This window comes from Lynx canadensis, chromosome A1 (assembly GCF_007474595.2).
Source record: "Lynx canadensis isolate LIC74 chromosome A1, mLynCan4.pri.v2, whole genome shotgun sequence".
Lineage (NCBI taxonomy): Eukaryota > Metazoa > Chordata > Mammalia > Carnivora > Felidae > Lynx > Lynx canadensis.
Window position 1 is genome coordinate 205,477,345 of NC_044303.2, and position 27,754 is coordinate 205,505,098.

The 27,754-nt window shown below is 39.6% G+C and overlaps 1 protein-coding gene across 5 annotated transcripts in view; it reads right to left on the minus strand.

Annotated features, from left to right (window-relative positions):
* The window catches only part of GHR (growth hormone receptor), a 274,390-nt gene that overhangs the window by 32,818 nt on the left and 213,818 nt on the right, over nt 1–27,754 (minus strand). The window lies entirely within an intron of this gene.

Consider the following 27,754-nt stretch of genomic DNA (forward strand, 5'->3'; position numbering starts at 1 on the left):
TGCATGCACTGACATCAGGTGGGACAAAGGATGTGGCGTGGGATCACAGCTTCCACTATAGGGCCCTTCCTCCCTTTATGGATTGTTTGATAAAAAGCCACTTAGGTTTGCATTCTTTTAAAAGATTCAGCCATTACATGCATTAAATAGATGATGACTAAAAAATTCATGCATACGTATGTGTCAACTCTAGTTTGGGAAGTGATGACTTCCCCTAAGTGTTAGGATATTAGCCCAAACTCCTCTGCATCTATGAAATCTGCAGCAGACAAGTCTGAGGCAAAACCGATTTTTGTATATCAATTCTCATTGTTCTCTGACTTCCATGGCCTTTTTTGGAGATAGCCAAGTTTCTTTTTTCTTTTTTTCCTCTCCTTATCTGATTCTACTTCAATTATACTGTAAACTTAATACATTTGTTCTCTGATCTAAAGCTCTCATCCCTGAGCAACAGGGAGACTCTCAATTTTAAAGTACCTTTGTAAATACTTTAAAACATACTTTAAAAATAAATAGCATGCAACCAAACACATAAAAATTCCTGATTCCAAGTTCCAGGTTCACATCTGGCGTTCTGAACCAAAACATGCCTCCTTTTTTTCCTTTGTCAACCTCGTAATGAATGGGATGTTATAAACCTTCTCAATAAATCCATCATTCAACCATCCGCTCGACAAACACTTACTAAACATCTACTTAGTGCCAGGTTCTCTTCCAAGAGTAGAGCAGGAAACAAAACTGCTAACATTCTGGTCCTTATGGAATTTCCCTTCTGGTGGGGGCTGGGGGAGGGGGAGTCCCATGTAGAAAAATGAGCAGGGTAAGGACATGATGGGCTGGGAAATAGAGGCCCCATCCTCCTTCCAATAACACCCATATTAATGAAGCAAAGAAGCTCAGGCTGGGGAAATGTGTCCTTGTTTCTGAACACCTGCTGCCCCAAATAGTCTGGCCACAAGAAAATGAATCTTCAGGAAATCCTGAGTTGCAGATAGGTCCTGCAACCTATCTGCAGATACGGGTGGCAGAATGTCTTTATTAATAAAATTCCATGGTCATATTGTTGGAAGAAATATTCCTTTTCCTGTATTAGCTAAGGGATTCACAGAGTTTTGGGGAATGGATAGGATCTGCTCGGTACCAAGGGCAGATGGTCAGCCCTCTCTAGGTGGTCAGCATTTAAGAACCCCCTGAGAGCACTGAAGTGTAGGAGTCTGTGTGAGCTGCTACAAGTGAATATAGTGAACAGGGTGTGTGTTTTGTTAGGTAAGCACCTATTATACGGTAGAGTATCTGGAAGAGTTCCTTTTTCTATCAGCTGAAGCACTGAAAAGGGTATTTTCAGATCCTTCCAGAAAATAAGTAATTAATAAAACATATTTAAGCCACCACTACTTTTAATTCCTGCAGGTGTGAGGAGAGTCTTGCATATTGTGACTACTCCTCTGCATACAAGGCAAGAAGAGGAAATGTGCCGGGTTGCAAAGTGAGAGATCTGTGTTCTAGTCCTGGCTCTGATACTATTTAGCCCTGTTCTTCCCAAGCTGTTTGGGCCTCAGGCTCCTCAATAGAGAGGCTGGAAGAGATGAGATCCAAGGTACTTTACAACTTCATTTTTACAATGAAATGACATATACCACCACTAATAACAACGTACACAACCAAAACGTAATTTTGGCATTTGAAACAACCAGAGAGCACCAAAAGGAAACACTACTCAGTTTCTTCTATTCTCTGTGCCACAAGCCTGCCACATCATGGCAAAAATAGTAAACCCAACTCAAAAACTTGAAACAGAAAGGAAAAAAAAACCAAAACTCTGTTAGCTGGGGAGAAAAAAACTTAAAAAATTTAATTTAAAACACATTTTTCTTACTTAAACATAGTACTCTTGTTTATTCTGTTTCCTTTTAACTCCAGATGTATAGAAAGCCCTGTATTATCTTCTCATTATACATAAGAAATAGGAGATTTCTGGTTGTGGTGCTAATGTGATGAAGTGTGTGCCTACACAGGCATTCAGATACAGACCTAGTGCAGCAAAGCTATTTTTAACTTGTCTTTTTTTGGTGTGTATTTTCACGGTCCACCCTCCTTTTCCTACCTTCCTCCTTTCTTTTCCTCTTTCTTTCTTTCTTTCTTTCTTTCTTTCTTTCTCTCTCTTCCTTCCTTCCTTCCTTCCTTCCTTCCTTCCTTCCTTCCTTCCTTCCACATGGGTATGTCCTGCTAAGTGCTGTAGACAGGACTAATTCTCAATGGCCCCAATGATCCCTGCTTCCTATCATTTATAAGCTTATGTATTTAATCTCCTTGAATAACTTGCTAATCTAATCTACAGAATGTGGCAGCATCGAGGGGATGTCGTATCTGTGATTAGACTATGAAAACTGTGGCTTCCACCTCAGCAGACTTTCATTCTTCTTGGTTTTGATGAAGAAAGCTGCTGTGTTGGTGAGAACCACATGAAAAGGGACTGAGAGTGGCCTTTGGCCAATAACTAGCAAGAAAATGAGGCCCTTAGTCTAACAACCCTTGAAGAACTGAATCCTGCCAGCAACCACACAAGCAAGGATGGAAGCTGATCCTTCCCCAGTCTGGCCTCAGATGAGACCAAGCCCCAGCTGGCACTTTGCAGCCTTCTGAGAGTCTGAGTAGCAGAAGTCCCAACTGATGGGTTAATTTGGAGGAAGGGTAGGGAATAATATTAGCTGAATTCTATTTATACTGAATAAATGAATCCAATATATTAGAACTTGAAAGTGGTGTTCAACAATGGCATAAGCCACTTTTCTTAGCAAATGGAATGCCTCACGGTGCGTGTGGGGAAGTATGTAACTTCTCTGTTGGAGGCAAGAAGAACTGTAGTGTAGCTGGCTGCTTAGCTCCTTCTCTGTTGCTTCCTGCTTCAGCTGTTACTACTGTGGCTGAAGATAGCTGGCATTTCTAATATTCAGCTCCTTAGTGTCATGCTGAGGTTTTTCCAAGTCTAAGAGGTACTGGCCTAAACTTAAAATGAGCACCTCTCTGATTATCTCTGAAAATCCTAGTAGAAGCTTGCTTTTTTTTTTTTTTTAAGTTTATTTATTTATATTGAGACAGAGAGCAAGAGAGAGAGAGAGAGAGAGAGCAAGAAAGTGCACATGCATGCATGCAGGGCAGGGGCAGAGAGAGAGAGAGGGAGAGAGAGAGAATCCCAAACAGGCTCTGCACTGTCAGCATGGAGCTGGAGTGAGTCTCAAACTCATGAACAGTGAGATCATGACCCGAGCGGAAATCAAGAATCGGATGCAACTGACTGAGCCACCCAGGCCCACAGAAGCTTGTTTTACATTTCATTATAAAGACAACAAATGGCTATTATACATTCTCAGGTCCTCTCTGATGAGCCACAAACAATAATTTTGAACTAGTATAATTCCTGCTCTTTCATGTTTTTTTTTTTTTTTTTAGCCTAAATCTAGAGACAATGTAGCTCAATATCCATTTATAGTATCTCTGTAAAGAATGTTGCACTTCACAAGAGAGCCTATCTTCGGCCCTTACTAGAAGAATTGAGTATTCTAACTCGAGTGGTCCCACATTTTGAAGAAATGTTAGTATTAACACTGATCAGCACTCAAAATCTTGAGAACAGATTTGGTATTTATTTTTATTTTCTCTTTGGAGCCTTTATTTTGAAAATGTGGATTTTGACTTGCAACTCTATATTTATTTTAGTTATAATTACCATGTTACATACATCACCTTCCATCTTATATCATGTTGAATACTTTACATATATTGTCTCCTTTAATACTAACAATGATTACAGAAGGTGGGCATTATATCCACCTAGAGATGGGTGAAAAACTGGAGTTTAGAGAAGTGAGTTGCCCATGTTTATACTGCTGTAGGAAGCAGAGGTGAGACTGAAATACAGGTGGTGTGTGATTTTAGGTCTAAAGTCAGAACTAGCAAAAAAACAGTAGCTTTTTTGTTAGACAATTTTCTCTGGCTTCTCAAAAAATTCCCAGAAGGGAAAAATGACAAGCTCAGATGTGCTCTTGATTCAATTCTCAGAAATCAGTAACCTGGCAAGCCCTAAGAGCAGCATTTCCTAATTGTAATTGCACAGTGGAATCAACAGGGGAGCTTTAAAAAATACTGATGCCTTGGCCTACTCCCAGAGACTTGAGTCAATTTGTCTGGGGTGCAGCCAGGTTATCACTATTTAAAAATTTTTTTTCAGTGTTTATTAATTTTTGAGAGACAGACAGAGACAGAGAGAGAGGGAGGGAGACAGAGAATCCGAAGCAGGCTCCAGGTTCTGAGCTGTCAGCACAGAGCCCAACACAGGGCTTGAACCCACGAACACTGAGATCATGATCTGAGCTGAAGTCAGACGCTTAACTGACTGAGCTACCCAGGCACCCCGGGTTATCACAATTTTTAAAAGGTCCCCATGTGTTTGCAATGTGTTTGCAATGGCACAGGCTGAGAGCCATGTAGAGAAATAAAGTTATAAGTAAGCACTGAAAAGTTGGCTTTATACATTATTAGGTTCTCTGATCAGTTCTAGCAGAGCTTTGTATCAAGAGTAACTCTTGGTTTGAGCACCTGGCTGGTTCAGTTGGTAGAGCATGCAGCTCTTCATCTTGGGGTCGTGAGTTCAAGCCCCACACTGGGTGCAGAGCTTAAAAATAAAAAAAGAGTGACACCTGGTATAAACTCCCATGAGCTTCATACAGGAGGGTGTGGGAAAGATATGAATATTAACTTTCACCTCAAAAGAGTAAAATAATGCTTCATGACGAGCACTGGAGAACGAAGAGATATTTTAAACAGGTGCGCAAATGGTACATGTCTCAATGCTAATCCTGCCTAAACTTCTGATAGGACTATAAAATGGTAATGGAAATTATTAAGAAGTTAAACTGGTATTCCTGCTGCAGTTATCATTTAGAAAGCTTGAAGAGGGTTTTACCAAATTCACGTCTTTAAATGATGATCGAATGACAATGTGTTCAAACTGCAATGATAGAAGAACGGTGTCAGAGGGGGCTGGAGGTCCCTCTGGTTGCAACACGTCACCGTTGACAGTGACCACGGCTGATTCTGCCAGTCAGACCAGCTGGGGTGGCCAAGGTCGGCTCCCCTCTTCACTGGCCAGTGGCTCTCCCCTTGGGGGGAGATGATCTTCCTGACAGTATGCAGAGCGAGAATGTCAAGTAGCAGTTACACACTGAAGAAGTCTTGTGTTCTTACTCTCCCTCACCAGACATGCTTTTCTATCCTCTACTCATGACAAAGAAAAAACAAAAACAAAGGAAATCACCCGCCAGTTCCCAAAGTCGGCTTGGTGCTGGGTGTTAGGGGAAAGGGAAGAAGAGGAGGGGAAGGTTGGCGGGAAAGGACAACCTTCTTCAGAGAGCTCTGGGTTGTGGACTGGAAGGCACTCAGCAGTCACCTGCCCCGAAATGTGGAACATCCACTGGACCACATCATGAAAGAGGAAATATTACAATGAGAGAGAAGCACGACACACATTGGACCAGATGCCTTTTGGGTCCTTTTTGGCAGATCTGAGCTCTGCTACGAGTAATCATCATGTAAGTGTTTGCTGTGGTTATTATTTCCATCCTCGCAGTCCGCTGGGACTGCCAATTTATGGTTTGTTAACTGTTGCTACCTACGAAGAGCAAATGCTGAGCACGCTGCTAGATCTGAAATTTATCCTGCATTTTACATGTAATTATAAGTCCACGAGTGCTAGTTAACCCACATGAAGTGTATGTGGTCATATCGTGACAGCTATTTCCCTCACAGTTTAGAGGTGATTTTCTGTGGTTATCTTCTAGATAGTCACAACTACTGAAGTCTGAGTTCTAGATAACTAGAAGATGTTGCTATATTATTATATATTAGTATTGAAATAAAAAAAAACCAAGCACAGCCTTTCTCTGTGTTTTCTTGAGAAGCAGTTAAAAAAGAATGCTGTAAGTCTATGAAGAAGCAGCAGGAAGGAAAATTAGGGGCACCTCAGGCAGGCACTGTGGGGCTGGCCCAAGAGGATCTCTGGAACACTGAGAATGCTACGTGATGCTTTTCTCTAGTGACCTGGGTACCCGTGGCACAAGTGTTATCAGCTTCTTGGCAATGATCTTTTCAGAAAAAGCCCATTAAAACAGAAGAGGGCTGAATTGGAATTTGGAGAGTTCTGGTTCTGTCATGAAGAGTCCCTCCAACTATTTCAACTCTCTGAGCCAAAGCCACCCTGAATGGAATGGGCTGGGTGGTTGAATCATATTTTTAAGGTTTTCCATTTCATTTATTTGTAGAGGAATCCAGCCTGTAAGTATTTGCTGGGGCTTCCTGGGGATGGGGTTCTGTACTGAGGGGTCCTGGGTTTTACACAGTACTTGTAAACAGATTCAGAGGACTAAGCCTCCCCGCCCCACTTGTGGGGGTCCTCCCTTTTGAAGCTCTGCTTTGAGGCCACATATCTTTCTCCAAAGTACTTCTGTCATTTACAAAGTGCTCTTCTATCTGAAGAGCTTCAGGAAATCAGTGATTCCTCCTTATACACACTCCCTTTCACTGAAGGTCACGTCCTTGATAGATGCTGATCAAAATATGGTAAAAGAAATCTGTAAACTTCCTGGTTGATCACTATTGTCAAAAGTCACTGAACTACTTTATAGGTAACATAATGTTAAAGAGCACATTAAAGAAAACTGGTAGGCTTTTGTTTTTAACCTATGCCATTGCCAAGTAGTTATGAAACCACAAACACTGAGTTTGCGTAGGCTATTGGCACAAAAGGCTTTGAATTAATGGTAGAGATTGGCAAAAAAATTTAATACAGTATTTCATGTTGGACAATACTGAATGTAAGGAATTCACCTTCATAGTTGCTTTCCTTTATGGGTCTCCGAGGCACTGAGGAAAGCACAGCTGTAAAATCCTCTGCTTAGGTACTTACTGTTTCAGAGTTGAGAACAAGGGTTCCCAAGTTCTTTCCTGAAATGTTCATCTTTTTCTTTCTATTTCAAATTAAACTCTAGTACGCTTTTAAATGGATTCTTGGTGCATTAAAAATATTGTAGGGCTGACTAAAATAAAGGCTTGGTGATCATGACCAGGTACTTTAGGATGAATGTCAAGTCAACTGAACTGAATGGCAAGTCGTTAGTATCTTGGAGAAGTGTTTTTGGCACACGCCGTCTTCCAGGACATTGACCTGAACGGAGTCTACAGGCAGCTCATGTGGATGGCAATGTCAGAAAACAGAGTGCCACCTACTACTACCAGCACTTAAGCATTTATCTTTTTACCAAAACTTACTTTCTGTTGCTTTATTTGGTTTTCATGGAATACTTTATAACATGTACTGAATTTACTTCCCTTCTTAGGTACTTACGATTGAACATGATTAATCCTGGTTTTCAACACTCAGGGGGGTTAATCAATCACCTTTCTCCTCTTTCCTTTCTTGTCAATAGCATGTAGCTGGTGCATTTAGCTTACTTAGTGTTTTCACATTATTTCATTTAATTGTCCTGGACAGAGTGATCATATACTTCTCTAGCTAATTAAAAATTTTCTCTCTTCTCCCTAGATTTCATCAATTCTCTTAAGACTCACAGGGCTTCTTGGTGGAATGACAGGGACACTATTTTCCTTGGTGTTTTTTCCTCTGGCTAGAGAGGGAGACGTGCCAAGGCAGCTATAAGCAGCCCCAAGTTCCAACAGTGTAGCTGCTGGAAGGCAGAAACAGGAACATCACTTCAAAGATACACATTTACTGCCCTGCAGAACTGACCTAGGACAAAGAATTGCCACGGTTTCATTATTTAAAAAAAAAAAAAAAAAAGATTCCATATAGCATGGTTTTGAGATGTCCAAGTAACAATTAGCCCTACATTTAATAAAATTTATTTTCTGTTTGGTTAAGGTAAGGGACATCCTAGATAAATATCAAATAATTATATAATCAAATATGTTGGATTATATATATTACAAATATATTTATAATAGAAATTATACATTATATTTATAATAGAAATTACATGTTATAAAAATATGACACAACATAATCAAATATTAAAGATAATATAATCAAATAATTAAAATATAAAGCAGGAGGATTAACTAACTGGAGTAGTTGGGAGCTTCTGGACAGCATGTAAAATAGTACGGCCACCACAGAAATACAGTTAGGAGTTCTTCAAAAAGTTAAACAGAGTTACCTTATGACCCAGCAATTCTACTTCCAGATATATGTATACCCAACAGAAATGAAAACATACGTTCACAGAAAAACTTGCACAAGTATGTTCATAGTAGCATTAGTCTTAATAATGAAAAGTAGAAGCAACCCAATGTCTGTCAGCTGATGAGCAGACAAACAAAATGGCATAAACATATCATAGAATATCATTTAGCCATAAAAAGGCATAAAGTACTGATAACGTGCTACGCCATGGATCCAGCTGGAAAACGTTTTGTTACACGAATGAAGCCAGACACAAAAGAGTACATATTAATTACATTACTCCATTTATAGAAAATGTCCAGAATAGGCAAATTCACAGAGACAGAGAGCAGATTAGTAGTTGCCAGGAAATGAGGGGAAGGGAAATCGGAAGTGACTACTAATGGGTACAGGGTTTCACGCCAAAGTTGAATTGATGGTGGTGATGGCTACACAACACTGTGAATACACCAAAACCTACTTTGAAGTGGTTAAAATGGCAATTTCTTTTTTTTTTTTAATTTTTTTTCAACATTTATTTATTTTTTGGGACAGAGAGAGACAGAGCATGAACGGGGGAGGGGCAGAGAGAGAGGGAGACACAGAATCGGAAACAGGCTCCAGGCTCTGAGCCATCAGCCCAGAGCCCGACGCGGGGCTCGAACTCACGGACCGCGAGATAGTGACCTGGCTGAAGTCGGAGGCTTAACTGACTGCGCCACCCAGGCGCCCCAAAATGGCAATTTCTTAACGTGAATTTTATCTCAATAAGAAAATCTATCTAAACTTTTTAAAGCCAGAAGTTACACTTACTCTAAGATTTATTACATATAATTTAATTTTTATGTTTTCTAAGCCTTACCTTTTCGATTTGAAAATCACTTTTCATTAATTTTAATGAATTTTAACTTTAATGTTGCTGTGACACAAGAGGGATTGCCAAATCACTGAACAGAACACACCACTGAATCCTTCGGTCCTATGAAAATATCCTGCATGAAATTTAGTTAAAGTAATTGCGAATGGGACTGTCAGGTTCTTTTTTTTTTTTTTAAGTTTATTAATTTATTTTCAGAGAGACAGGGCGTATGCCATGCATGTGAGTGGGGGAGGGGCGGAGAGGGAGAGAGAGAATCCCAAGTAGGCTCCGCGCTGTCAGCGCAAAGCCCCACGCAGGGCTTGATTCCATGAACCATGAGATCATGACCTGAGCTGAAATCAAGAGTCAGGGCCTGACTGAGCCACCTAGGCACCCCATCTTTTTAATGAGATTATTCCAATTCCTGAAAAACAGTAGCTGAAGAGTCTATAGGCAGAGTTAACATGTTACATGCTGGAATCCCCTGGGGTTTAAAAAAATGCCGATGCTTGAATTCCAGGCTTCAACTGGAAGGTAATTTATAGAATTACCAATTTAATTATCTGGTCTTTGGATCTTTAAAAGCTCCCCAGTGATTTTATTATTTATTATTACTATTATTTTTTAAATTTTATTTATTTATTTTGAGAGACAGAGACAGCATGAGCAGGGGAGGAGGAGAGAGAGAGAGAGAGAGACAGAGAGAGACAGAGAGAGACAGAGAATCCCAAGCAGGCTCTGTGCTCTCAGCACAGAGCCTGACTTGGGACTTGAACCCATGAAACTGTGAGATCATGACCTGAGCCAAAACCAAGAGTTGGACCCTTAACCAACTGAGTCACCTAGGTGTCCCAAAAGCTCCCTAGTGATTTTAAAGTGTAGCCGAATTTAAGAACTGCTGACTTACATCTTTTTCCTTGAGCCCAGAAGGCACTGTGCTTGTTTTTCACTGCTGGAGCCTCTTGTCTGGTTCTCATATGCAAGTTCTTGGCCAGGAACAGGAGGAAAAAGTAAGTGTGGGGACATTCTAATCCAAGCCTAAAAGTATGGCAGTGCTTTGCCAACATCAAATCTCTGTCACTGAAAAATATGAACCTCCCGAAGTTTAAGGGAAGCCTTCTACTGCCAGAAGAAACCAACTGACAAATGAGACTTTATTTTCCCCATCTTGTAATTTTGCTGAGGTCACTTCATACTCGCTGATAATGATATATTCTATCACGTAATTTCATTTCCAAAGTTTGGAGTTTCAAATGCAATCAAACATGGTCTTTTGTAGTGAGCACACCAAAGTTTTTTGGTTGTAGGATTAACCGCTACATTCACCACTCAGTTATTGATGCGTTCATTTATTCAACAAACAAATCAATGAACACCTGCTTATAAATCAGGCTTCAGATTAACACGTTCACTTGCTGGAATAGTGTATTTGGTCCAAGGATCATGGCACACAAGACAGACCATTTTATTTAAACAGGCTGGCCCCATTCCCCGAGAAAGAGAATCAGCCCAGTCATTCTTCCCTAACTTTTGCTCTGTGTACATTTTCTGGCTTGGTGGAATTGCTATGACCACTTTTGAATTCCCAAGTCTGTATTCAGATTGAAAACCTGTTCCAGGGGCGCCTGGGTGGCGCAGTCGGTTAAGCGTCCGACTTCAGCCAGGTCACGATCTCGCGGTCCGTGAGTTCGAGCCCCGCGTCAGGCTCTGGGCTGATGGCTCAGAGCCTAGAGCCTGTTTCCGATTCTGTGTCTCCCTCTCTCTCTGCCCCTCCCCTGTTCATGCTCTGTCTCTCTCTGTCCCAAAAATAAATAAACGTTGAAAAAAAAAATTAAAAAAAAAAAAAGAAAACCTGTTCCATGTATATATTTCTATTTCCACAAAAGAATGGCCAATATGATAAATACAAGGATAAATATGGTGGATGTGGACATGGTCTCCACAATGCAGAAGCAGAGAACATTTTTGCTATAAATACTTACACAGGAACACAGCTTGTCATTCTTTTGTGCGCATGTTTTAATTTTTAAGGTATTTCTTGCTACAGTAAGGCAGCTGTGTCACACTGCATTCTCCTAAACCAAGTGTCCTCAACCAGGGACGAGCTTCCTTCCCAGGAGACATTTGGCAGCGTCTGAGACATTTTTGATGGTCACGACTGGTGGAGGGAGTGATACCAGCATTTAGTAGGGAGAGGCCAGGGGTACCGTGAAACACTCTCTACTGCACAGGACGGTCCCTACAACAAAGAGTTATCTGGTCCAATATGCCAATAGTGCCATGCTCCAAACAAATAAAACCACTAACTTACAAAGTAGTTCTCCAAAATTCACATATGTACTCACAGTGAAAAAAGCTAACATAAAAATCTACATCTCCAATCTCCTCTACCCCTTTACCTCTCTAAACTCTTTTTCTGCTCAACAAAGAAAAAACACCTTGCATTTTTAAGTCCTTCAGATTCTGTTTTATTTTATTTTGTTTTCTTTGGATTTTTAAAACAGACTTCCACACAGACATTCCAAATTTCAGTTATTCAAGAAGCACGTATACACCATCTATCATGTGTAAGGCACTCCCTAGGTGCAATGGGAATTTTAAAAAGAACATGACAAATGGATTCTGCCTTTGAAGAGCTATATAAGCTAGTACAGGAAATAATACATGTACATATGAGAAGTAGCTAACAATAAAAGGCAGTTAAAGATAATAATTGCTTTAAGAAACCAGAAAAAGTAGTGAATAATAAGAGCTGAGGGTGGAGGGACAGAGGAAGGTTCCAAAGAGGACCAAGGAGAGGGTGATGAACTCATCCCAGTTTGCCAACATGGAAAAGTGCTGATGGGTGATCACCAACCAAATGCCACTAGGGACACATCTGTACACAAAGTTAGTGTTATTTACCCTCCTACGTACTGAGTCAGAATCTGCATTCTCACAAGATCCCATGTCATCTGTATGTACAGTAAAGACTAAGAAACATTGACTTAAGGCAACTGACTGCCAGCCAAGGGCTCTAACTGGATCAGTGGTTCTCAACTCTGGCTGCACATTAGACTGACGTGGGGATATCTAACAAAATACCTTCTAGAGATCTAATTTAATTAGATTGGATGATGCCTTATACAACATTACATGTCAATTACATCTAAAAAAATAACGCTATTTCATCATATTGAGTAAAAAGATTGGTGTCATGCCTGGACATTGGTATTTTTTCTAAATGCCCCACATGACATGTGACTCTAAGGTGCAACCAAGGTTGAGGACCACTGAATTAGAACAATGAGCTTCTATGTTAGATTAAAAGGTCCCTCAAATACCAAGTCCTGTGTGGAACAAACCAAACAAGAATTAGCAAGGTGAAACAGCATGCATTGAATCTCAGGGGGAACTGGACAAGCCCCTGTATACAATAAGGATCTGATGTTGAGTGTGTCTGTGTTGGCTCAGAGGGAAAGGCAGTGTGGTAAGAACACGAGCCTCTCTTGTGGGTGACCTTGCTGGGGTCTCCCAGTAAGGTCCAGCCTTAAATTCCACTTGTGTGGAGCAGAAACATATGCTTACAGCTGTGTTTCAAGGGTTCTAAAGTTGCAGTTTCAAGTATATATGGCAGTGAGAGTGCAGCTGCCTTAATTGTGGGAGTCATGGAAGTTAGTGTTAGATTCTTTGCCATAATCCTGGGAGCAGAGCCAACCCTAGGCTCCAAGATGGCCCCGTGTCAGTCCACACAGGAGAACAGCCATAGTCGGCTTTGTGGGAAACTTGTAACTTCTCAACAGAACACGTTATGCCAATCCCTGGCATCAATCGACTGCAACAAATTTCCTAAGCCTTCATAGTTCTTCATTCATTGGCTCTTTCTGGAGTTCTTTGTTGCAGAAATCTGTGTTTTTTAGAAAGATGCTTCTCAAACTTTAGTGTGTAAAGGCATCACCTAGGGGTTTCGTTAAAATGCAGTAAGTAAAATTCAGTTAAGTGAGGACTGAGATTTTGCAACTTTTGTTAAGTTCTCACATGCTGCCGACGCTGCTTCTGGTGACCACATTCTGAGGAGCAAGAAGTTAGATCTGTGCTGTCCAATATGGTAGCTTCTAGCCACATGTGGCTATTGAGCATTTGAGATGGGGCCACTGTGACCAAGGAATTGGATTTTTAATTTTATTAAATTTTAAGTAGTTTATATTCAAATTGAAAAGTGAAAATGGTACAGAGTGTTTTTTTGTATTAAATATAACTTCATTGTTTCAGTAGGACTACATTTCACTTTACTGAAAATTTAGTGTCCCAATTGAGATGTGCTGTAAAACACACTGGATTATGAAGAATTATTGGGCTAAAATAATGTAAAAATTCTTAATAATGTTTTTATCAGACTGATTACATGTTGGAATGATAATACTTTGAGTATATTGGACTAAGATATATTATCGAAATTACTTTTAGCTGTGTTTCACTTTTTTAATGAGGCTACTAGGAAATTTGAAATTGCATATGTAGCTCCCATTATATTTGGTTTAGATGTAGAACTGCTTTCAAAGGAAAACCATATTTAATTAAAAAGGAAGAATTCAGAAAATATATCGCATCGGGCTTAAACATGAAATACCTTTTAAATGTTGCTAAATTGGCAAACTGTAGATTATGGTGTAGCTCTAACCCCCACTTCAAAGCATCTATCTCCTCTGGTCCACTCTCCTGAGACAGAGTTTTCATCTAGTTCATAGATGTTCAAGGGCTCCTCAGCAGAGCCCCTAAAACTTCTTTAATTTTCCTTCCTACCTTTTTTTCTTTAAAACACACCCGCCCCCATTTCTGATCTTAGATCCTTGCTAAGTAGGGCTAATATGGAATAGTAGAAAGAGCACAGGCTTGGAGGCCAGCGGGATTTAGGTTTGAATCCCAGATGTGCGACTTACTAGAAATATTATATAAATTTTGTAAGCCCCAGCTTCCTCAGGTATAAAATGAGAGCAAAATATCTACACAGCTGATGAAATTAAATCAGATTATTTACAAAAGTACCTGTCATATGGTTGGTTTTCAACAAAGAACCACCACCATTACTAAGAGAACAAATTCAGCGTTTCTTGTGGATCCTGACTCTGTCTATTGATATTTTTGAAATAGATCAGGTCATTATGCATTGCAAGGACTTAGCCTAGAAGTATACCTCATAATGAGAATCCAAAGCACTGGAATAGTTCACTTAGAAAGTCATTTAAGACTAGGCAAATCTCTTCATAATCCATGAAAATGGAAGCTACCTTCTTATCGGTGCACCTACTTGGTCTTAAATGTAAAACAAACTTAGCTCAGAAGTAAGGGACTCCCGAGGTTCAATGGCATGATTTCTCAAAACGACACTACTTGTATTCTGGACCAGATAATTCTTTTTTGCAGGGGGTTGTCCTGTGCACTAAATATCCTGCATAGGATATTCAGCATCATTCCTAGCCTCAACCCACTAGATGCCAGTATCACTCCCCTCTCCCCCAGTTATGACTAACAAAATGTCTAGAGAGACATTGCCAAATGTCCTCGGGGGCCAAAAATCACCTCTGGTGAGAACCACAGCTCTATGGGAATGTATCACCCACTTTATAACCCTGATTATATTAAACTCTGATTATATTAAAATTTTTAAAAAATCTTTTAATTGTTTTAATGTTTATTTTTGAGAGAGAGAGAGAGAGAGACAGGGGGTGAGCAGGGGAGTGGCAGAGAGAGAGGGAGACACAGAATTTGAAGCATGCTCCAGGCTCTGAGCTGTCAGCAGGGAGCCTGACACAGGCCTCGAACTCACAAACTGTGAGATCATGACCTGAGCCGAAGTCAGACACAACTGACTGAGCTACTCAGGTGCCCGTAAAAAAATTTTGTTTTAAGTTTATTATTTATTTTGAGAGAGAGATAGAGATAGTGAGTGGGGGACGGGCAGAGAGAGCTGGAGAGAGAGAGAGAGAGAGAGAGAGAGAGAGAGAGAGAATCCCAAGCAGGTTCTGCACTGTCAGCATGAAGCCTGATGCAGGGCTTGAACTCATGAACATGAGATCATGACCTGAGCTGAAGTCAAGAATCAGACGCTCAACCACCTGAGCCACTCAGTTGCCCTGAATATAATTAAATTGTAAAATTGCATTTAAATAGAATAATTTTTATTGTATAGAAGTAAAATCATTTTACTTAAACGATAGTTCTTTTTAATTTTCATTGATTGAGTTCCTACTATGTGCTAAGTTCTTGCCATTTGCTTTCTCGTTTCATCCTTAAAACTCTTCTGTGAGGAATGTTGTGCAAAAGGATTATAATCTTCATTCTATAGGTAAAGAAGCTCAGCTTCAGAAAAGGTAAATACTATTTAGTCAAAAACCAAACTAACAAGTAACAAAGCTGGGATCTGAATCCAGATTTTTCTCACTTCAAAGATTTTTTTTCCCTCATATGCGGCACTGCCTCTTTCCGTTTTATTTGGGCTTTCTCTTTATCGTAAGGTTACTTTTTTGGCATTAGTCTCAGAGTTATTGGCTTTTATGAACTTGTAGAGACTAGAGCTTAAAGGTTAACTGTCCTATACTTGATTTGAGAAGATCTTATACTTCATCTTTTACCCTCATTCTATGAAGCACATAGGAAAATCATCCTTATTATCAGACCCATATATATTTCCTAGAGAGCAATGCCAGATCCCCTCATGGAAATAAGAAATAGTCCCTGCATCTGCAAAGTTTTCAGTCTGGTGGGAAAATAAGATTTACAGGTATGAAACAATGTGAAAATAAACATTTTAGGATATATTGGAATAGAAAATGAAATATTTCAGGATATAGCTATATAGAACTTTATAAAGAAAGGAAAGACAAGTATGAGTTATAATAGACCTAGAACCTTTAATAGAGAAGTTCTGGTGGGAAATAGACAGAAAAATGGCGATCAAGTTTAGGAAGCAGATCATTTATAACAGGCATTATAATTCCAAATTTGCCATTGTGAGTTAAAGGAAGAGGTTAGATGTATATTGCTGAGTATCTAGTTAACTGTTGGTTGGACAACTCTTAAGAATCATGGTCCATATTTGCCTCTTTCTCTTCCAAGTCAGGCTTTCTGCTAACTTCTAACCAAAAGATGGATAAACACATAGAAGAGTCAGAGAAGCAACATTTACTTCAGACATAAAAGAGGACTCTGGGAAAATGGCTTTGACAGCTTCAAAAAGAAAACAGTTTATATGTAGTCACACAGTCTTAGAGCTAGTCAATAAGGCCACCATTTCATTTTACAGATGAAGAAAATGATGTTCAAAAAACGAGCAGTGAATTGGCCAAAGTGGCACAGCTGGTAAAAAGATTTTACTTCCCTCCCTGAAGAGAAATCATGGTTGCTAATTGTGGTCATTATTATTTACTTTGGATCTACCAACCTCTAAGGCCCTACCAAATTTCCAACTGTCACGTTTACAGAGAGCAAATCCTGAGCCTTACACTCCACGACAATATTTTTTTTAAACTTTATTTTTACTTATTTTGAGAGAGAGAGAGCAAGTAGGATAGAGACAGAGAGAGAGAAGGAGATACAACTCCAAACTGCCGCTGATAGCAGCACAGAGCCTGATACGGGGCTCGAACTCATGAATCGCGAGATCATGACCTGAGCTGAAATCAAGAGTCGGACACTTAACCAACTGAGCCACCCATGTGCCCCAACTCCACAACAATATTAAGACCATGTTCAGGGTTCCAGTGATCAGAAAAATAGGTATCTGAGTAGGCATGTTGAAAGCTTGTAAGAAACTAAACTAAAGCATTATTTTAAGTACTAACGGTCAACCATGTAATGAGTTCAGAATTCCATGCATAATCAACCTATTTTATTACACTAGATGGCAGCAAATAGGTATCTAGGTGTATAGTCAGTAAACCAGGAAATTGAAAACAAAATGAAACCACACAAAGACTGAGTCTAAATTTGCCTAAATCAAGTAAAAGTTCCCACAATTATCAAGCTCTTGCATGCTCTTGAACATTCCTAAAGAAGTTGTCGTTCTTCTTACATGTTTTTCTATGGAGGTTCCTCCTTACACATAGTAGGGTGCTAAAAATTGTGATGAACCGTTTCAACGTTGAATTGTGTAATCACTGATGCTTGAATAGGTAGGGCAATATTTTATATATTTCCAGAATCCTTGTCCTGGCTGTCAGAGGCAGAGCAGTAATCAGTGAGTGGGGGATAGGAAGTAGTGAGAAGAGGACTTGGATAAGATGTTGCAGGATAGGACATCAGGATGCATAAGACAGACAAAGCATAAAAGAAGGCTGTGAATGCTGGCAACAGAGGTATTTAAAATTAGAAAAAGTAGGTTAGATAATCACTAGTGGGACTGAAAGATTTTCTAGGTTATTCTAGCTTATTGTCTTCAAAGTGGACCATGCAAGCTAATCTATTGGGGAGTGAAAAGAAAACACTAAAACTTTTATTTCTAGGTTTGGTATATCTCAAGTAGGATGGAAATTAAGGTTTAATAACACTGAATATTTAGAGTCACACGGAGCCTTCACTCAGCCTGTGTGTCAGGGTCACAGTCATATTTGGTAAGAGAGAAACCCTCAGAAAGAGTGGGCGAGCCACCGGTGGTTTAGAGGATGAGTTAGCAGTACCTTTACTTGTCTCTTCATGTTAGAGTTATTTTTCATGTGGAGTTATTCTACATGGCTGATTTAATGGATAAACACATTACACTGATACACATTCTGGTGGTTGATCATGAGGTAACAAACAAGTGGCTTGAAAGGATTCACGTAAAGAAATCTCATATAAAAAGTAACTCTAATGGTGCCGGCCCATGTCAACAAGAAGGAAATGAGCTGACACTGTTCATACTGTAGAACAGTCTCCAACCAAATCTGACGGGAAGTTCACTTCCCAAATGGGAAATTATCCTAAAGACCATTTGAAATACAGATTGACATCTACTACAACTAGTGTTCATTTTTTGAACCTCTAACTTGCTGTACCTTGTGCCCCTTTTCAGGTAGGAGATAGTAATGAAAAGCAAATACTGAAGTAAATGTAACCTTCAAGTTGTGTATAAACTATTAAATGAGGACTCCCCCTGCAAAAGAAGTAAACTTCAAACACACTGAAGGAAGTATTTTGTTCTATTAAAGTTAAAATGTTTTATAATATTGCTTGGTTCAACTTTATCAACACTTTAAAATTTATATGTTTATATACATCGTACAATGAACAAAATGTATACGATTCACAAATAGGTGAGCAATGTATATTGTGAGCATGTGTTTAAAAATTGCTTTACTAATGGCATATAGAATCCAAGTTTCCGTAACCGATAACTTTTGCAGATAAATGAATAAAAAACGAGGCAAGAGGCTTAGGGACTACCAATGTCCCAAAATAGCACAGATTCCCAAATTCTTAGTATTCAAACTCTTTCCATTTTATTCTACTCTGCTTTCATTCCCTCCTCAGGTTTGACTTATAGGGTACACATTTAGGTACACAGATCCAGGGCACAGCCCTGGGCTCCTCCTCCTTTTACAACTCTCCACATGCCTTCATCCTTAAAGGATTGCTCTCTGGGAAGCACAAACAAAGGTAAAAGTAATATTAAAATGGAAGCATCTGCCCATCAGATAAAATGCAACTATGTGCAAAAGACAGACTCAGATATTAGAGCAGAAGGACACTGCAGTATAAGCCAAGTGCTTATTCCTATAATTAAATCTTTTCACATGAGCCCTCATAAACAAGAAAATTACTAAAAATGTATTCTCCTTTTTAAACTGTACAGGAGAATGAGGAATGGCTTAAAAATAAAAGGTTGACATGGGTTTGGAGTAAATAGTCTGATATTCTGGGGCAAACACAAGGGGAGTTTCCTTCACAGATGAGGGGTTTCCATGGCCCTGATGGGTTTTCTTCTACGTTGGCTCCCTTTTCTTTGTAGAGTTTGGCTGAGAGGCCATAATCAATGGTCTGTGTAAACTGTGCTACAGAAGGTATGAACCCTTCCTATAGGCCAGTGCTTCCAAAGTGTGGACCTACGAGTCTGATCTACCTCCACCAGGACCACTTGGATAAGCATCCAGATTCCTGGGCTCCACCTGAGATCTACTGAATCAAATTCTCAAGAAGGGGCTATTTTTGATTTCCCTTGTTGATTTGTATACTTTTGACTTTCGATTCTCAGGCAAAATGTGCTGTCTGGTAACCGGAAAAGGAGAAAAGATCAGAGGTTCCCCGACTGGCCCAAGATGATTAGAGGCTCATCTTTGAAAGACTGTATATTCATGTTATGGGCTTCTGTAAGATGGAAAACTTCTGGCTCATCAAGAAAATTAAACACTAGAATTAAACACATTTAAGGAGAGATTGTAAATCTTCATTTTGAAAAGGACTTGTTTAAGCTCTTCTAAGATGTACCTTTGCCTAGGTGGTGGGTAGGGCACTGAGACAGATCCAGCTAATACTACACGCAACTGTGTTCCAGAAACACATACATTTAATGCTCAAGATAACCACAGATGGCAGTTTATAGATGGGAAATGTAAATGTCCTCCTAAATTCATTCAGCTGGTAAGAGGCAGAGGTGAGATTTGTACCCAATCTCTGAAATTCACAACCAGTGCATTTTCAACTGCCTTTGTGTTGCTACCTTTTTAGTTCTAAAATTCAGGGTACCACTGGCAAACAGATGAGAAAAAAGGTAAACTATAGAGGAAACAGAAAAAAAGAAGGAAAGGCTAGCATATTTGACAAAAGAAAAAAGGCAGGCGTTCCTTTTGACTATTTTATAGAACTACAGTAACTTACAACAGAGGGGAGTAAAGGAATCTTTCTAGACAGATGACTTAGCACCCTTGAAGTTGTAGGTCAACAAACAGGAAATATTCACTTGGTTTGAACTAGAACACAGAGTTCCTGTCTTAGAAATTTTATAGGACTGTCAACAGTGACAAGTGGTTGGGTCAGCTGTTGAGTTTCACATCTTCCATGGACAGAGCAGGCTTAATAACCCTGGAGCATGGTTCAGTACTGATTTAAGAAGCAATAGCTTTCAATTAGGAGCTACAGCTGCCACTTCCTACATCCACCAAGATTTCTTGGGTGGTCTTTCACCACGCTGCAATTATCAATGCAACTTTATTTATGGGCTCAGACAGGTCTTAGGACAGAGCAGGATAGTTGTTATCCACTGAGTCAATACAGCTGCTTTGTTAACTTGCCCTACGGTGCAATTTCACAAGCTTGACATTACTTTTTCTCGTGTGTTTTGTACTTGTGTTTTTTGATCAATGAATCGGAACTAGCTGAACAAACCTGAGCTTTAGAACAAGGCAAGGGTGATAGAAGGAGCTAAGGCTTTGGGACCAGTGTGCCCTGAGTCTGAACCCTTGATTATTTGATTTTAGGAAAATAATATCTTTCTTGTAGTCTGAGTTTCCTCAAATTCATTGAACTGGGAATAGTAAAAGTAATCTTACTGAATTATTATGAGATTGAACTCTAAGAAATGCCTGCTTAATAAATGTTTATCATCTTTTGCCCAGGATATTTGGGTGATTCATATTTCATATACTGAAGTGGATTTAAATATATTTGTTATAACAAGAGCTAACATTTATTTGGTACGGCCATCTGTCAGACCCTATGTTCAGAGATTTTGATGTATTATCTCATTCAATCCTTTTAACTGTGGTATGAGATGGGGACTGATGGTACCCATGGATGGGAAGTACCACGCCCAGGAGGTCTCATTTCAAATCCCATGCTCTCAACCTCTATATCACCACTTCCTATTATTCTAGAAGAGTTCTACATCAAGAAGACATAAGGAAGTTGCATAGCACAATGGTAATGAGTAAGAGTGCATGAGTAGGATGCCTAGGTTTGACTCATGGTTCTGAACTTCTCAGCTATGTGGGCAAGTCACTTATTCTCCCTGAGCCTCTATCTTCTCATTTGTTAAATAAGGATAACAGTAGGATCGTTAGGATGACTCTTAATGATTTAAAATACATAAAGTGCTTAGAACAGCACGTGGTAATTGTAAGCACTACTGTAGATCTTCAACACGAACTAAAAACAATTTTTTTCTTGCTCCTTTCAATGATTACAAACTTTCCTTATAATTCTGCATCAGCTAATAACTTTGCTAGTGCTTTATAAAAAACAAGATCTCAATTTCTTTTTAACACAATAATCCATTCTGGCCTCTTTGTGTTGTGAACAGTACTAAAACCCACTTAGGTCAGTGAAATCATAGGGCAAGAAAAAGAGAGAAAATAAAAGCATGGTCTTGAAAAGCAGGCACTCATCAGACCAGAGACCCATCCGACACTGTAGCCACACCCATCACATGCAATCTGTGATTTTGAAAACTCACACTTTTGGGGTGCCTGGGTGGCTCAGTCGGTTGAGCGTCCGACTTCGGCTCAGGTCACGATCTCGCGGTCTGTGAGTTTGAGCCCTGCATCGGGCTCTGCGCTGACAGCTCAGAGCCTGGAGCCTGCTTTGGATTCTGTGTCTCCCTCTCTCTCTGCCCCTCCCCCACTCATGCTCTGTCTCTCTCTGTCTCAGAAATAAATAAACATTAAAAAAAATTTAAAAAAAAAGAAAACTCACACTTCAGCACTGTCACACTTTTAAAGACATTTTATTTTTCAAGGTCAAAAACTCAAGTTTAGGATTACATTTGAAAGTTCAGAATTCCCTTTGTCACAAGTACCTGTGATACAAAATCCAGTACTTTCATTTCACTTGTTTGGTATAAGGAGTGGGAAGTGTGCAACATTTTCCCTAATTTTTGCAGCAGGGGGTTTACCACATTCTAATTCTGAATTTTCCTTTGGCCCCACAATTCTTGGTTTATGATTTGTAATTTGAAAGCTATGCATCAGCACAGCTATACAATATAGTAGCACCTGCACATTTCCTTTTTTGAATGATCCTAAATAAACACAATTCAATAATGCCCCCAATAGTTTAATATATAGCTCATTTTATAGAATTTCAAACAATGACCTTTTCCTTTTGTACTTTTTTGACTAATTTTTTTAGCCTGGAGTTTAATTCAAAGGTGAAGCAACTATACCATCAAGTTTAAAATCACTGTAAAAAAATTTTTTTAGGGGCACCTGGCTGGCTCAGTCTGTTGGGCATCTGACTTCAACTCAGGTCATGATCTCATGGTTTGTGAGTTCGAGCCCCACGTTGGGCTCTGTGCTGACAGCTCGGAGCCTGGAGCCTGCTTCAGATTCTGTGTCTCCCTCTCTCTCTCTGCCCCTCCCCCACTTGTGCTCTGTCTCTGTCTCTCAAAAATAAATAAATGTAAAAAAAATTAAAAAAAATTTTTACTGTTTATTTTTTAGACAGAGAGAAAGAGAGAGAGCACGAGTGGAGGAGGGGCGGAGACAGAGAGAGAGACACACACAGACAATCTGAAACAGGCTCTAGGCTCTGAGCTATCAGCATAGAGCCCAATGCGGGGCTCGAACTCTGAACGCCAAGATCATGACCTGAGCCTAAGTCAGACGCTTAACCGACTGGGCCACCCAGGCACTCCTAAAATCACATTTAGAAAATATTTGTACTGGGTGGTTGTATGCAAGTGATGAATCACTAAATTCTACACCTGAAACTGATATTACACTGTATTTTAACTAACTGGAATTTCAATAAAAACTTGAAACTACAAAAAAAATTGTACTGGGACATAATGCTGAGGTTGAGAATACAGCAGAAGACTTACTAAATAAAATCAGTACAACTTTCCCTTTTAATAAAAAACTACCACCCATCTTTTGGATTGATAATATCAGTCTGGAAAATATTTTTGAATTAGCAAATTAACTGCACAGATATGACTGGGAGAATAGGTGGAAATGGAGGAGCAGAGAGAAATAGCTGGAAACAGTTCAGCCAGTCACTCTAAGAAGTATGTCTCCCGTTTCTCACTGCTCCAGGAGACACTATGGGCCAGCTGCAAGAGAAGCCCATCTCTTGGTCCACGTATGTCTACTAACCTTAGGCCCCCGGCCTCTTCTTCTCAACATCTTTCTTACTGATAAATGGCTGCCACACACCAAGGTTTCTGTTTCATTCTCGACACTCAACCAGGGTATCCACTGAAAACCTGGTCCAGCCTCGAGAATCTGGAGTTTCTCTAACCCCTTTGAGATGTGCAAGATGTTGGGAAGGAGACAGAAAGATTACAGAGGTGCCTGGGTGGAGACTGAAGATTTCTTGGGAGCAAACCTCTCAGATGTGAACCAGATACACCTGAAGGGAACATGTGAGCAGAGTGGCTTCTTTGGCATCCTATCATAGGAAGCCCAAGCCTTGTCAGCATTTATGAAAGCTCTCAGATTCATTGTAGAGGTCCTTAATACCCAAGTGGGGGCCCTTTTTACCAAGGATGGAGAAACCGGGCAAACCCTATTTCCAGGATCTCTTCCCCCTACTTGACAATTCCATTTTTCCCCAGCAAAGTCCCCAAGGAGCAGACTAGATGAAGTCCAACTTATGCTAATGAAGGCCTATAATGATATAAAATCACCTTAGAGTTTCTATGTGTAAACTGACAGTGGTTACTTGCACTCATGAATTTACGATGCTTGGAAATGTGTTCAAGATAAAGGCTATGTCACCTACTTAATTGGGGAATTTGGTTCAGAATCCCCAAAAGACAACCACAATTCTGGTACGAAGAATTGCTTCATAAAGACTTCCACATGCTGGATATATTTTTATTGTATTCACTACTCTCACAGATTTTATTTCAACTAATTAGTACTTGATGTGATTACAAAGTGATAAAACATATCATTTTAATCATTATGCCAGCACTCATATATTTAAAAACATTATCTTTAAAACTGAGTGGATTGGGAAGTTTTAAATAAATCCCAATGAGGTTGTTACCACTCAAAGGATTTTTAAAACTCTTCCTTGGGAATTATCTTTTGAGTTAAATGAATTCATGCGCCACATAAGAAAATCAGTCTTACTACTTTTTAGTCCCAACCAATCTAATTTAATGATACCGTGAAAGTGTTGGAGCAAAAAATTTCATTATGTGCAACTGGCTGGTACTGGCATTTTCCTGTCCCTACTTGCAATTTCCCCAGGCAACTGTGGATAACTGGGGTAGTAAACATAATGGAAGCATTTAAGTGTTACTGTTGCTCTCTATAATATTATCTCCAGTAAATTCATACCCTCGTGTATGACTTCGAATAACATCATGGTGTAAGGAAAATTGGGACAAAGAGGCTTCAATAAGTTGTAAACACTTCAGGTGTTAAGTTCTTCTTTCCTTCTAGCCCCTGGCTCCCGTCCGTCTACTTCCTGGATCCCTTAAGATAATTTTATGTTTGCAATAGTGCTCAGTAAATACTCCCAATTCACTAGTAGTGGGTTGAAGGTTGAAATCTACCTTTCTAATTTATTCTTCCAAATCTATGTTTCTTAAAGGAAAGGACTCTGGTTCTCCCCTGGATGGCTGGCTTACCCCCAAAATAAACAGGATTTTCAGAACATTCTGTTTTCTCAACCTGTCACACTGCTTTATAGCAGTCAAACAAAATCCTTGTATTGGGCTACTTTATTTTCAAAAAGACTGCAGAAATTACCCTACTCCATGTCCAGGATCATGCTTTTCAGATTTAATTATTTTAACTAGTTCTGATAAATCATTTCATCTCCTTTACTTACTCTGGCTGTTCTTTTTGTGCTTCAGAAGGTTGCTTATCCAGAGTAGGAAATAAGGTCCAGGGAGTAGACCATAATTTTCCAGATGTCTGTTTTCAAGAGCTCTTCAAAAAGAACCAGACTTTTTGGCTTTGTCTCCTCTTCAATGGGGTTTTATGGCTCTGTATTACTTTGCAAATATCAAGGGCCCTGTACCTTATTAGTTTGATAATTTCCTCTTTTGCTGAATATTAATCTTCAGTTTATTCTCCCCAGGTTCACTAATTAAGGTATTTTGTTTGTTTATTTTAAATTAGTTATTATTATTTTACAAACAGTCCTTATTCCATTTATAAAATTCCAAATTCCAAATCCCTTTTAAAAAGTATCCTGTAGGACCTCAGATCTTGGGGTTGATACATTTATATACTTTTCACTTGTGTTAATGAAATGTTAATGGCTTCCTGCACCACTGCATTTTCAGAGCTGGATAGCAAAAAGGAAGGAAACTAACATCGGCTCAGTGGAAACTTTCATGCATGCTTACGAAGTTGGTTGTATTTATCCTTGTTTACAGATCAGCAGTTTGAGGCTCAGAGGTTAAGTGACTCGTCCAAAATCCCACAGCTAAGTGACCAGCAACGTCAGGATTCAAGCCATGCCTGTCTGAGTGCTTCGGCAAGACTTCTAAGAGGGCTGTGCCTTTGAGTTTCATTTTTCAAATACTCTCATCTGAAGGAAGTTTTAGGAAAATCACTTGTGCTTTCTGAACCTCTCAGACGAGAGAGATTATCATTACTGATTCCAGGAACAACAAATATTGGTCAGTTTTAAGAGGCAAGATCTCGAGAGCTACAGGTACTGCAGTTTGTCACGGTTTATTGAGGACACTACCAAGTAAGCTAAGTGCAACAACCCAAATCTGCAGGCAGCCGTGCACAGGAAATATTTCCATTTATTTTGATTTCTTTTCCTTATTGTTATTGTTATTGTTAGACATGTAGAACATTCATAGACCAAGGGAGTAGGGTAAGAGAAGGCCAAATGAAATCTCAGCTTTCTGATGTTTATGAACCAAGGAGGGTGAGGAGTCCCTGTTTCCAGGCTTGGGGCAAAGAGAGGAATAAGGCTCTAGGAAAAGCCAGGAGTAGAGATGAAGCCAGGAAGACAAATTATTTTCCCTTTCATCCTCCAACACACACACACACACACACACACACACACACACACACACACACAACTTGCACTGCCAGCCATGTCCCCCTTCACCAGAAAAAATAACCAGACCTAGTCACATGACAGAGATTCTTTGCCACCCTGTTTCACTATTTGGAGCAACCCATAATTTCCTCTCCTTTGAGAGGAAACCTGAGAACTCCTTATGAGTTACAGAGTCCCAGAACACTTGGAAGCAATGTGCACATCATTGTCATACTTGATCCTTGTGAAGGTGAGAGTGTAAATATAAATATTTGCATTTTGGGGGTGCCTGGGTGTCCCAGTCAGTTAGGCATCCGACTCTTGGTTTTTGACTCAGGTCATGATCTCAGTGTTCGTGAGTTTGACCCCCGCATCGGGCTCTGTGCTGACAGCATGGAGACTGCTTGGGATTCTGTCTCCCTCTCTCTCTGCCCCTCCCCTCCTTGCTCTTTGTATCTCTTTCAAAATAAATAAAAATAAACTTTAAAAATAAATACATATATATATTTCTATTTTTGAAAAGAAAGACATAGGCTTCAAGAGGTCCATGACTTTTATATGGTGGAGCAGGTACACCAGGCCAGGTTTTCTAACTATGCTCTTTCTACTTATTCTTGTTGCTGGAAATCTCTGGTCTTTAAAAACTTAAAAACGCTTTTTAAATCAAGGTACTTTACACATAGTGCAAAGCATAAATTTAAGTTTACATTTCAATGACTCGACAAAAACACGCAGTGTCATCCATATCCAAACCAAGACACAGAACACTTTTTTAAAAATTTATGGTAGCATAAAATCTTGGACCATTGGGTAAGTCTGTTCAAGAGGGGGAAAAAGCCATATTCAGGGAAATAAAACTTTAGGCACTTGATATACTTGTGTAAGATCCTTTTGCCTGGAGGGGAGAGGGGAGAAGCGAGCTAGAGTGCTGATTTTTCTAAGCTATCCCCTTGTTATTTCACTCATGCGTCCTGCAAGTTGGTAAGCCCCTCCACTCTTCTTTATACTTTCATATAAGATCTTCTAAGAACATGTGAAAGTTAAAGAAAAGCATCAGGTTTTCCCGTCATTTTTACTTAGGCTTTTAATTTTCTTATAGTATTAATATCATACCACAAAGCTCTTGGTTGCAGTTGGCTAATTAGTCTCACTCATAATGAAAAAAAGGACCCAAATCCCGTCTTAAACCTTACACAGTGCAGCTCAGTGTTTTCTAGTCAGATGGTTCTCAACCGTAATGTTATAATTACACCATTTTCTCAGCAGCACCATCCACTATAATTACAGTCAAAGCTAAGACTATGTTTATAGTGTACTAAAGAGGATGGAATTGCTTCATTTTAAGTGATTCAGTTACCTCCTCTGTTGGTAACAGAAATGTGTGGTAATGGAAGAGTCATGGTCTGAATATACTTCTCCAAACAACAATTTTGGATACCTAGAAGTCAAAAAAGAAAATAAAAACCCCAAACCCCAATATGAGAATTCCTGGTCTGGCTGCCACAATGACTCCTAATTTGAAAATCTAGGATGGGTAAGGTGATGGAGACCAACATGCTGGTGGCCCCTGTGGGGCCTAGAGGATGTCCTCACTTGATTTGCTTTGCTGCACATCATGCCCAAGCACTCCAAGTCCGTCTGCAGGATCAACATCGTGGCAGTATGTTCTATCTAGGCTCTGAAGCTACATGATGATGACTCATCCAAACACAGAAAACTTCTGTCCTGCGGGACATTCATTCCTTTAAGATATA